Source organism: Gossypium hirsutum, chromosome A02 (genome assembly GCF_007990345.1).
Source record: "Gossypium hirsutum isolate 1008001.06 chromosome A02, Gossypium_hirsutum_v2.1, whole genome shotgun sequence".
NCBI lineage: Eukaryota > Viridiplantae > Streptophyta > Magnoliopsida > Malvales > Malvaceae > Gossypium > Gossypium hirsutum.
The window spans coordinates 95,784,934-95,797,457 of record NC_053425.1 but is presented as its reverse complement, the minus strand read 5'-3'; positions in this window follow the sequence as shown (position 1 = coordinate 95,797,457).

Genomic DNA, 12,524 nt, shown 5'->3' with positions numbered 1-12,524 from the left:
AGCAAGCTTAAGATCCAAGTTGAGTTGTTGAAGGGCCCAGTAAGCTTTGTGTTCTAACTCCAAGGGCAGATGACAGGCTTTCCCAAAGACCAACCTATAGGGTGACATCCCTAAAGATGTCTTGTATGCTGTCCTATAAGCCCATAAAGCATCATCCAGTCTTTTGGAACAATCTCGTCGGTTTGGGCAAACTACCTTCTCAAGTATGCCTTTGATCTCCTTATTTTCCAGTTCAGCTTGTCCATTCGTCTACGGATGGTAAGCTGTAGCGACCTTGTGTTTCACTCCATGTTTATCTAATAACCATTTCAACCACTTGTTCACAAAATGGGACCCTTCATCACTGATAATACCTCTTTGGGTTCCAAACCTTGTGAACACGTGTTTTTGCAAAAACTTCTTCACAACCCTAGGATCATTTGTCGAATAAGTTTCAGCATCAATCCACATAGACACATAGTCTACAGCTACCAATATATACTTGTGACCAAAGGATGGAGGGAAAGGACCAAAAAAGTGAGTACCCCATACATCGAACAATTCTACCTTAATGATATTTGTTTGAGGCATCGCATTTCAGTTGGTGACATTTCCAACCCTTTGATATCGATCACAACTCTTTACATAAGCATATGCATCCTTGAATAGTGTTGGCCAAAAGAATCCAGCTTGCAATACTTTGGCTGCAGTACGAATACCTCCGAAGTGCCCCCACTTAGAGCTGAATGACAATGATATAGAATCTTATGTACTTCATCTTCTATCACGCATCTCCTGATCATTTGATCTGCACACTTCTTAAACAAGTACGACTCTTCCCAAAAATAGTACTTCACATCATGAAGAAACTTTTTTTTTGATGATACGTCTTATCAATTGGCATCAAACCACAAGTTAAAAAAGTTAGCAATATCAGCAAACCAAGGGGTATTATGGACATGATTTACCTTCAGTGTTTGTTCATCTGGAACGTCTCTCGAATTGGTATAAAAGGAGAGTTCGCTTCTTGCGGTTCCAATCTAGACAAGTGGTCTGCTACTTGATTTTCTAATCTCTTTTGATCTTGAATTTCTAGATCGAACTCTTAAAGTAGAAGTACCCATCGGATCAACCTCGGCTGAGCGTCTTTCTTGGAAAGTAAGTACTTAATTGTCGAGTGGTCCGTATAGATAGTCACTTTGGTACCTATAAGATAAGATCGAAACTTCTCAAAAGCAAACACAACAACAAGTAACTCTTTTTCTGTTACATTATAATTCAGTTGAGCTTTTGTCAAAGTTTGACTTGCGTAGTAGATGGGATGAAAAATTTGTTCCTTCGTTGACCCATGACAGCTTCTATCACGAAGTCACTTGCATCACACATTAGTTCAAATGGCAAATCCCAGTCTGTTGTGACGATTATGTGTGCCTAAACTAGTCGATTCTTCAAATGGTTGAAAGCTCTTAAGCACTCTTCATCAAATTTGAATGTCGTGTCCTTCTCCAATAATTTGCATAAGGGTTTAACAATTTTCGAGAAGTTCTTGATGAATCTTAAATAGAAATTGGCGTGGCCCAAAAAGCTCCTAACACCCTTTACAGATGTTGGAGGTGGGAGTTTCTCAATAACATCTACCTTTGCTTTATCAACCTCTATTCCATGTCTTATTATCTGATGCTGTAACGCCCTGAATTTTGGGCCTAGATGAATTGGGCTTTGGGCTTTGGGTTTCATAAAATTTTTAAGTGAGCAAGAAAATGACAAATGACATGTTGGCTTTAAAGGTTTAAGGAATTTGAAGTGTCTAGGTGTGTTGGAGAAGTTTTGGGTTCAAGTTTTGTAGTGGAGGAATTTTAATTAAATTATTAAAAGAATCAGGGTTGGGAGTAGATGGACTTTTAAGTAAAGATAGGGGAAAATGGCATCAAAAAGCCTTGTGGAGGAGTGGCTAAGTGACGCCACTTAGGGTGTAGGGAGGTGGCATTAGTGGCTAGCAAGGAGATTTGAGATTTGAATCCTAGCTTAGTGTTTTTAGAAGTTTAATTTTGGCCTTCTAGAAGGTTAGAATGGCGTGAAGATGGACTCCAAGAGGAGTGTTCAGAAGAGAAAATTAAGGAAAGAATCAAGGGGTTATCAGGGAGAAAAACGAGGAGATGAGAAGGAGGAAGAAATGGAGCCGAATGGGTAATTGAGGGTCAAGCAATTCGGCTATAGGGGCTATAAATAAGTGTCGAATGCAGGGTTGCCAGGCTAATGCCGAATTTCCTTCACCCTGTTACCGGAAACCCTTTTCCCTAAAAGCCAAAAACCCTTTTGTTTACTCTCTTTTCTTTGTGCCAATTTTTATTCTTTCTCTACACAATTTTCTTTGTTTCGCTTTGCCGATTCCTACTTTTACTCTTCTTCTTTAATCTGTACCAAATAAACCTTATTCACCATACTAAGTTTGAAAGCCGAAAAGCTGAATCTTCTAAGGGCCAAATACTCTTCGACCAAATCTAGTGTAAGTGTTTGTTCATCCAATCAGTTTAGCTAAGAATCTATTACATTGTTCTTTCCTTTCTCTTTCTAATCAATTGTGGTAGGGAATTAGTATCGGATCTCGAATCTTAGCTCTCTGCCGAAATTGTTCTTTAGGTGTTTGCGGTTTTGGTAAGTATTCCTCTTTCATTGGCTAAGGTGGCCGAATGTTCATAGTTAAGGTAAGGGGACTTGTGTTGGATACGATTCACCTATTATTCTGGTTTTAATAGTTAAGATTGGTGCAAATCTAGGAGTTGATCGTGGTTAGTGATTTAAGAAGGGGCTGTTATACTTATCGCGTAAGGTAAGGTTAAGGTGAGGTTTCGGTTTTAGTAAAGATATGTATTAAGCATGCGATTAATTGAAGGGTGATATCATTTGTAGGTTGGTGACTAAGGGAATCATAGCACACTTGCTTACCAGGTGTGTACAAGCACTGCACATACAAGTAGATCGGTAAAAGCCGAAATGCCAAAAAGTCGAAAGTTTGGCTGCGGTAGTCTTACGAGTGCGCGAACACTCGTGAGGAGGAAATTGATAGGTTGTCTGAGGCCCATGGGTGATTCCATGGACTTGGGCTGTGATCTGGCCAACCGAGCCAGAGTAGGCTTAATGGGTTCGATGGGCTGTTGGGCCCATAATAGGCAAAATTTGATAATTGATGCTATGAGATAGAAAATTTGTGTGTGAGCATGAATATAAGGTGATTTGGGCCTAATGGGCCATATAAAGGTGATTTGGGCCTAATGGGCCATATGAATATGAATTGGGCCTGATGGGCTATGTGAATGTGAATTGGGCCTGATGAGCCATATAAATGAGATTGGGCTAAGTGGGCCATACGCATGTATGTAGGGGTTCTGGGCCTACTATATGATAACTGCATAAAACTTAATTAATATATTGTGACCGCGAACAAGTCATAGGGTTAAGGTGTGGCAACAAGTATATGCATGTCTAGGATTGGATTTAAAGAGAGCTTGGTACTTAAGTGGTCTTAATGACTCACTTCCTCTTCTCTGGAATTCTACCTGGTACATAGTATTCATTCATCTTAGCTCACGAGATTTGTTAACGGGCCGAGGTAAGTGGAAACCGTATTAAAGAGAAAATTACTGAAATGCCTTAAGGGCAAAAATGACCAAAATACCCCTAGGTGTTGAATGTAAGTTTATGGATGTGACACACATATCTGATGCATACATATGATATTCTTCTTAGGTTGCATATGGGTTGGGAATTATGGAACGGAGGAAGTATATGAGGATCGCATGGTTGCTTGACAATCATGGATCCACCGACAGTTTTTAAGCCCAATATGTAAATGAAGGTAGTTCCGCAACCGGGCTACCATTGATGTGTCGGTTGGGAGGGTCGATATTTATATCCCCACATAATGTGACGAGGGATAGAGCTGGTGTGTAGCGGATGGATTATTGGGATTGCATTGCATTGCATGTTTGAGACATGATGATTTTTGAATGCTTGTTTTTCGTTGAGGGTTCTACACACTGAGTTTGCGAAAACTCACCCCCTCTTTTATTTTATTTTCAGGTGATGCTCAGTAGGAGGTTCGATGTTTGGAGGGACTCTGGGTGGCCAGCTAGCAAGACAATTTGGACTTGTTTTTTTCATTTTAAAGCATATAAGTCTCTGATTATTAAGTGATTACAAATTGGATTGTAATAAGTCCTTCCATTTTGTTATTATTTGGATTATTATTTTCACGTAATGTTATTATAAGAAGTTGAACATGGTTTCTTAAACTATAGTATGTCTTTTCTATGTTTCCGTAACTAAATTTTTAAAGTGACTTATTTTCATTAAATCATATGTTTTGAACAAGTGATTGGAAGATAAGATTTTCTTTATTTTAAAAAGGGTTTTCAATGAAAACACGGTTTCGCTAAAACACTTCAATGTGTCACGCCAGATTTGACCATAACGTCTGAGCCGGGTTTGGGGTGTTATAGATGTCTTAGAACAATCCCTTCTCATTCCATGAAATGGCATTTTTCCCAGTTGAGTACTTGGTTTGCTTCTTCACATCGCCTTAGTACCTTAGCTAGATTGGCTAGACGATCATCATATGTATCTCCGAATACTGAAAAATCATCCATAAAAACTTCCAAATACTTCTCAACCATGTCAGGAAAAATAGACATCATACCTCTTTGAAATGTAGCATGTGCATTACATAAACAAAATGGCATGCGTCTAAATGCGAATGTACCGTACGGGCAGGTGAATGTTGTCTTGTGTTGATCTTCCGATCCTACTGTAATCTAATTATACCCTAAGTATCCATCGAGAAAACAGTAATAGTCTCACCCTACAAGTTTATCCAGCATCTGGTCCAAAAACAAAAAAGGAAAGTGATCATTCCTAGTCACATTGTTTAGCTTCCAGTAATCGATGTAAATTTTCCATCCCGTAATTGTTCTAGTCTGTATCAACTCATTATTCTCGTTTTCAATGACTACCTCCTTTCTTTGGCACGCACTGGACCGAACTTACCCATAAACTGTCTGAGATGGGGTAGATTATACCCGTATCTAACCACTTGATGATTTCTTTCTTGACTACATCCTTCATGATGGGGCTCAGTCTTCGTTACCCATCAATCATCCCTTTCTCGCCATCTTCTAGGATAATCTTGTGCATGCATACAGATGGACTAATTCCGCGAATATCGACTGTGGTCCATCCAATAGCCTTCTTGAATTGTTTCAATACCAGGATTAGTTTCTCTTCTTGCTCACTAGTTAATTCTGCTGAAATAATCACAGGAAAAGTAGAAGCGTTACCTAAATAAACATATTTTAGGTGGTTCTAATTTAGGTGGCTCCTCGATTAACGTTTTTGGTTGGGCATAATCCCTTTTCTCTAATTCCAAAGATTCAAAACGAGATTGCGGATTAAATCCCTTTCGATTAGCTTCTAACAACGCTAAGTATTCATCCCCCTCTTCATCATTCAGAGGATCTGATGTCAAAATTTGTTCCAACGAATCCTAAACATAGTTGAGCTCTGTCTCCACTATTAAATCCTCTAAATCAGATACTGCAGAACAATCATCAATTGTGTCAGGAAATCGCATAGACTTAAAAACGTTAAATGTTACCTGATCATCCTGAACACGCATAGTAAGCTCGCTCTTCTACACATCAATAAGGGTCCTTTTGGTTGCTAAGAACAGTCTTCCTAATATAATTGGCACTTCTTCATTTGCTTCAAAGTCTAGAATAACAAAATTAACAAGGAAGATAAATCTATCTACACGTACTAATACATCCTAGATTTTTCATTCTGGATGTGCTAAGGATCGATCCGCTAATTGAAGTGTAACCATAATAGGTCTAACTTCACCTATCCCTAACTTCCTAAATATTGACATAGGTATCAAGTTAATACTCGCACCTAAGTCACATAATGCCTTACCACAATATGTTGCTCCAATGTTGCAAGGTATGGTAAAACATCCAGGATCCTTCAACTTTAGGGGTAGTTTATCTTGAAGATATGCACTGCATTCCTTCGTCAGAGCTATCGCCTCAAATTCTCTAAGTCTTCATTTTTTGGACAGGATCCCTTCATAAATTTGACATAGTTCGGCATTTGCTCAAGTGCTTCAACCAACGGAATGTTGATATGAAGTTGCTTGAGTACGTCTAGGAACTTCTTGGATTGAATTTCCTGCTTCTGCTTTTGAAGTCTTTGAGGGTAGGGTGGTGGTGGTTTCTTTATTGGAATTAGTTGTTTCGTCTTCTATGGCAATTATGCATCTAACAAAGTTATTAATTGATCAGAATTAGCTGGTTTTGAAATTACCTTGTCAGGTTTTGCAGATTCTGGTTGTTGTGAAACTGGAATTTTAACACTTGGTTGAACTTCCTCTGAATCTTAAGCGTCAGCTTGCTTCTTTTCAGCTTCGATGGTGTTGGGCTCTACTGTTTTTCCACTCCTCAATATCAACATTTTGCAATGCTCCTTTCCCGAATTCCTCGGATTCTCCGTATCACTACGTAAAGCACCTTATGGTCGGTTTCTGAGTTCAGTAGCAAGTTAGCCCACTTAATTCTCCAAATTCCTCAGAGTGGCGTTGCTTTTCGCCATGTATGCCTTCAATAAATTCTCTAACCTATTGGATGATTCAGCTTGAGCTGGTTTCTGAACTTGTTGGGGGAAACTAGGCTGCTGGGTTGGTCTAGGTTGGGCATAAGTGTTACTGGTTCCAACCCCTTAGTTACTCCAGGAAAAATTGAGGTGATTTCGCCACGATGGGTTATAGAAATTGGATTACAGTCCTTACCTTCCTCGATTTTGGTTCTGGTTACCTATATAGTACATGGATTCTGGGTTTGATGGACATTTTTCAAACAAATGTCCTTCCCCACAATAGACACAGGCTAGATTGTCAAATTGATTTGGTGGCTGTGCTGCAAAACTATTAGACCCATTAGTAGTAAGATTTTTTAACATTGAAGATATTGATGATACATGAGATGCAAGTGAAGTAAGAGCGTCTACTTCATGTATTCCAGCAACTTGTCTTTCTAACATTACTTGATTGGTTGGCCATTGATAATTGTTACTGACAATCCTCTCAATGATTTCATAAGCCTCATTATAAGACTTAGAAAGGAGGGTACCATTAGCAGAAGCGTCCGCTACCATCCTCGTGTGAGCATTAAGACCATTATTAAATGTCTCAAGTTGGATGCAACGTGGGATTCCGTGATGAAGGAACTTCCATGATAATTCCTTGTACCTTTCCCATACCTCATACAATGACTCATCATCCATTTTTTAGAAGGTAGTGGTCTCGTTCCTCAACTTAGCATTCTTGCTAGGCAGGAAATAATTTATAAGGAATCTTTTTGCTAACTCTTGCCATGTGAAAATTGAGTTTGGTGGCAATGAGTCCAACCAGGCTCGAGCTCTGTCCCTTAGTGAATACGGGAACAACTTCAATCGTAATACATCTTCGGGTGCTCCGACTAATTTGAAAGAATCGCTCACCTCCATAAATAGTCTTTAGTGTAGGTGAGGATCTTTGGTAGGCATTGCACTGAATTGGCCCACTATTTGAAGCATCTGGAACATGACTGGCTTCAAATCGAATTGTTGTGCCTCAATTTCAGGTTTCCTAATACTCGGATTAAGATCATTAAACACTGGTATGGCATATTGTATTAAAACTCTACCCCTATCATCAGCAATAAGGATAGGATTTTGAGTAGGGTTTGCTCTGTTTCGTTGATTTGGATTTTCAAAGTTCATTTCTTTAATCCTTCTCTGATTTGCTTGTCTTCTTCGCTCTTGAAAAGTTCGTTCTATCTCAGGGTCTACAAGGATTAGGTCAATAATTCGGTTAATACTTATAAACACATGAAATAATCACAAAAAATTAATTAAGTTAAAAATTAAACAGAAAAATAAACCAAAATGTAAAACTAATAAATTCACAAATAATGACTTTTTAAAACACAGTCCCCGGTAACGGCGCCAAAAACTTGGAACGATGAAAATATGCAAGTGTACACAATCGTAACAAGTAATAAAGTGACAAGTAAATGTCGAGTTATCGTACCCACAGGGACTGTGAAAAGAATTATTTATGAATGCTATTTAAAACACTTTGGTGAAAAAATATTCTGTTTGAAGAAGGTGATTAAAAACTAAGAATTTAAACTAGGTAAACTAAAGAAATAAATCTCAAATGCACGATTTCAAAATATGATTTAATCAAGATGACATAATTGTGTTGGATTAATTACATTTCTTTAACTTAGAATTATTAAACTCATGTTTATGTTGTTACGAATAAATTCATGGCAACTCGGTAATTTGCTAACTTATGAACATACTCACCTACACAATTCCATTCATCTCTTAACATATCCCTATGTTAATTCAAACGATTAAACAAATTTTAATAAGCAAACATGTTATGGCACATACATACTCATTAAATTGAGCTAATCTCTTGTGTATCCCTATGTCAATTCAAACGATTAATTAAATCCAATAAGCACACAAAAGACTATGTGAGGCAACAAGGTATCCTTACCTTGAAATAGTTTAATCACAATAATCTTACAAGTTATGCAAGGAAAGTGTATCGCCAGATACATTGCTAATTTAACCTTCAGCTACCTTAGAAGAATAAATATGCACTGATTAAGTATTGTGTCCATTAATTTCAATTTCAATCCGCTTAAATAATTAATTCATTAGTTCCCTCACAATTATAATACAAGAATAACTTAGGCATGATTTTACTTAATCAAGCATTTTATCGAGGCCTATAACAGCATAAACACAACTTTAATAATTTAAGAGGGGAAATGCAATCGACCCAACACGAATTAAATTCAAGCTAAGCTGATTAAATTAACCATTCCAATAACATAAATATTCATAGATATGTTCATCACAAAAACAACAAAAATTAAAGAGATAGGGAGCAAGAATCAAATCTGGTGTTTTTCTGTGGCTTGACTCGGTTGCTCCGTTCTTCCTTCTTTTTTGTCCTCACTGATCAAGGCTGCTATGAACACTCAATTGCTACTCCAAAATGGCTGAATAAGAACCCTTTCTCAAGGGGAGAAATCGACAAAAGAGAAATGGACTTTGAATGGGAAAATAAGAGGAGAAAATGAGAGAAGAGAGAAGAGATGTGAATGAATGAGGGATGCCTTGAATGATCAGCCAAGGGGGGTTTTATAGCTGAATGTGGCAGCTAAAATTTGCTAAAGCCGACCACCTATGTGGGAAAGTTGATGGCTTCAGCTTTGCTAAATATGGCTTGGGGCAAATCTACAAAGCCACCAATTGTGGAGGGGTTGATTTGCAATTTGAACAAGTCTTCAAGGGCTTCTTTGTAGCTTAAATAATCAGCTAATGAACTGAATTGGGTCAGCACTTGGACGGTTTTGGGCTGTCCTTTTCTTGGCCGATTCGGTTCACTTGGTTCGGTTCAATCGGATTATTTTTTCATAATTAATTAATAATAATTTATTAACCCAAATTAACTTGGATATAAATTAAAATTAATTATATTATGAACCAATACACATAATTTTGGACCGTCTTAGGCTGGAAATTAATTTGTCTTGGTACTTCAAATTGCTTCTCGGTTTTGTGATTCTAACAGTGTCTGCTGAGCCATTTTTCGTCCTTTGTGCAATTCTGTCGAAAATAACAAAAATTAATCAAAATTAATTATAAAATTAATCAAAATTCAACATGTTCATAATTTGAGTACAATTTAATTATTTTATAATAATTAATTATTTTTTGACAAGAATTTAACCGAATTCACATGAATTTAAGTTAAAAAGGGTATGAAAAAGTGTGTAAATTTTTGTGTTTCCAGAAGGACAAGTATCTCTTCCTCATTAGCTGGATCATCCTGAGTCAACATCTTTACAATTCTTTGTTTCTGTTCATCTCTGCCAATTGCTTCTGATTTCTGCACAAAGGAGTGGGTTTCCCTCTCCGAGCACCGGTCATGCCTTGGGCCATCATTGTCTCTCAAGATGAAAATTATTTTTCAATGCAGCAATCTCATGATATCTCTGATTGAGTTGTTTAATCTTATGGGCCATCTTACATCAAAAAGAAATCTTGAAAAGAATTAGCTTACCTTCTTTCCAGTAGTCCTCTATTTCAGAAGCTGCTTCTTCAATGCTTGAAGTTTAAACTTATTCAATACATCTTTTACATCATAACAAGCATCCTTCAACTCTTGTAGCCAAACCTGGAGCTAATTATCATGAACCTGTTTTAGTTCAGCATCTAGAAGCACAGCTTTAATAGTAGTTAAAGTCTTGTGAAGCTTTTCAAGGTCCCTGTGAACATCCCCAAGCTAGGCTGATTTCTTGATAGGCAATTTTGGTTAGTTTAAAGACTTTTTCAGCTATGTTAGAGGTTAAGTATTCCACCATGACCGATAGGAAGGGGGAATATGTCTAATTTATGTGATGATGGGTTATGAATAGAATCAAGTAAGGAGGAAAGCAAAGTAAGAAAGTGAAGAGCAATTGTGAGAAATGTTGACAAACTTGATGTAAATAGTGAAGTTGGATCAACAAATGTCTATTTCATATTTTGATTTCTTTTTAATATGATTCTGAGTGTCTTATATATATTATTTATTTTGTGGAAAAACATGAAACCTTGTATTAATATATATTATTTATTATCATATTTTAAGCTAAAATCAACAAAAGTATTGTCTACCTTGATAATCTTACAGAAACCAAGGATAAATATTCTTTTCCACAAGATAGTATGTAAAAGGTCTACCAAATTAATGTAAAAAAGTGAGTTTGGAGACAAATGTGGTAACTCACCAATTTTGAATGGTTTCATTCAGTATAAAAAATGTATCTTTCATTTTCCTTAATGAACCTTCCCTTTAATTTCATTATTTTTTATGTGGGATATGTGTCATATTCTTTTCTTAGTTAAATTTTGATTACTTCAGGGATATTTTAATATGATTAGAACTCTAATCATAGCCTATTTAAAGCGGTCTTGTATGCTTGTTTTGATATGCTAATCAGAAAAAATGCTTTTCTTTGGGAGCAACAAGATGTAGCCATACATGAGTTTTGGTGAGGGTTTCGTGATAATTATGGAGAGTATTTTATACCCTTTTTTTAGTGTCTTATGAGATTCAGGGTTTTATTTTCCAATTTACTATTTGGGATTTTGAGCTTTGTATTTGAGGTTTTGGGTCATGTACGTTTGTACATTTAGGTTTATTTTCTCCATATTATACTCTTGTTTGCTTTCTCATTTAGTGAAAAGTCGAAACCTCTTTCACCTGTGATTTTCTCTCTTTGAGGGTTTTCCACGTAAAATATGTATGTTCATTCTTCTCTACTTTTACTTGTTTGTTGTTTATATGGGTCGATTCCCAATAAATTGGTATCGAAGTGAGGTTCAATGACACAACAATTTTGGATATCAAAAAAATTCAATAGATCACAAATTAAAGTTTCTGGCAGTTTTGAATAATCTGGTTGAAGGTGGAGTCATGTCAGATGTCAGGCATGTGTCTGGTTTAGAGAAGAATCTCATCCCCTTTTGGTCTTTAGGACTCTAATAGTTCGCATAATATTTTGAGGTAAGGTTGGTCACAATAGGTTACAGTCAAGTGGAGAGAGTAAATGTTTTTTCTCCTGTTTAGATCTTACTAGCTTGTGTTACATTATACAACTTTGATTTGAAGATTAGGAGTTTTTCAGTTTCCAAGTTTGACCACGATTTAGACTTGGTTGACATTCTCCAAAATTTAAGTTAGGCCAATGATAGGATATGGAAAATGAGGCGGTGATAAATAAGAGTCAATATAGAGATTTGTGGGGTGTGCCTTGTATTCTTCTCTCAGTTAAACTTTGATTACTCTAGGGATATTTTAATATGATTAGAAATCTAATCTTAGCCTATTTAAAGGGGCCTTATATCCCTATTTTGGTATGCCAATAAAAAAAAAGGCTTTTCTTTGGGGGTGACAAGATGTAGTCACATATGTGTTTTGGTTAGAGTTTCGTGGTAATTATGGAGAGTATTTTATACCTTTTTTTGTGAGTGCCTTATGAGATTTAGGATTTTATTTACTGGTTTGCTCTTTGGGATTTTGAGCATTGTATTTGGGGTTTTGGGTAATTTATGTTTAGTACATTTAGGTTTACTTTCTTCATATTTTACTCTCTTTTGTTTACTTATTTAGTGAAAAGTCGAATCCTCTTTCGCCTGTGGTTTTTCCCTCCTTAAGGGTTTTCCACGTAAAAATTTTGTGTTCATTCTTCTCTATTTTTATTTGTTTGTCATTTATACAGGTCAATCCCCAACACTGTGGAGTAACAACACCTTGTGCTAATTCATGAGTAGTCTATTTCTAGATTATGCCAATGTTCAATAATAAAGGAAGTGTTTAATTTTTCAGTTGGTTTTTATTTTAGTTATTTAATTATTATTTTTATATAGTTACATAATTTTTTGAA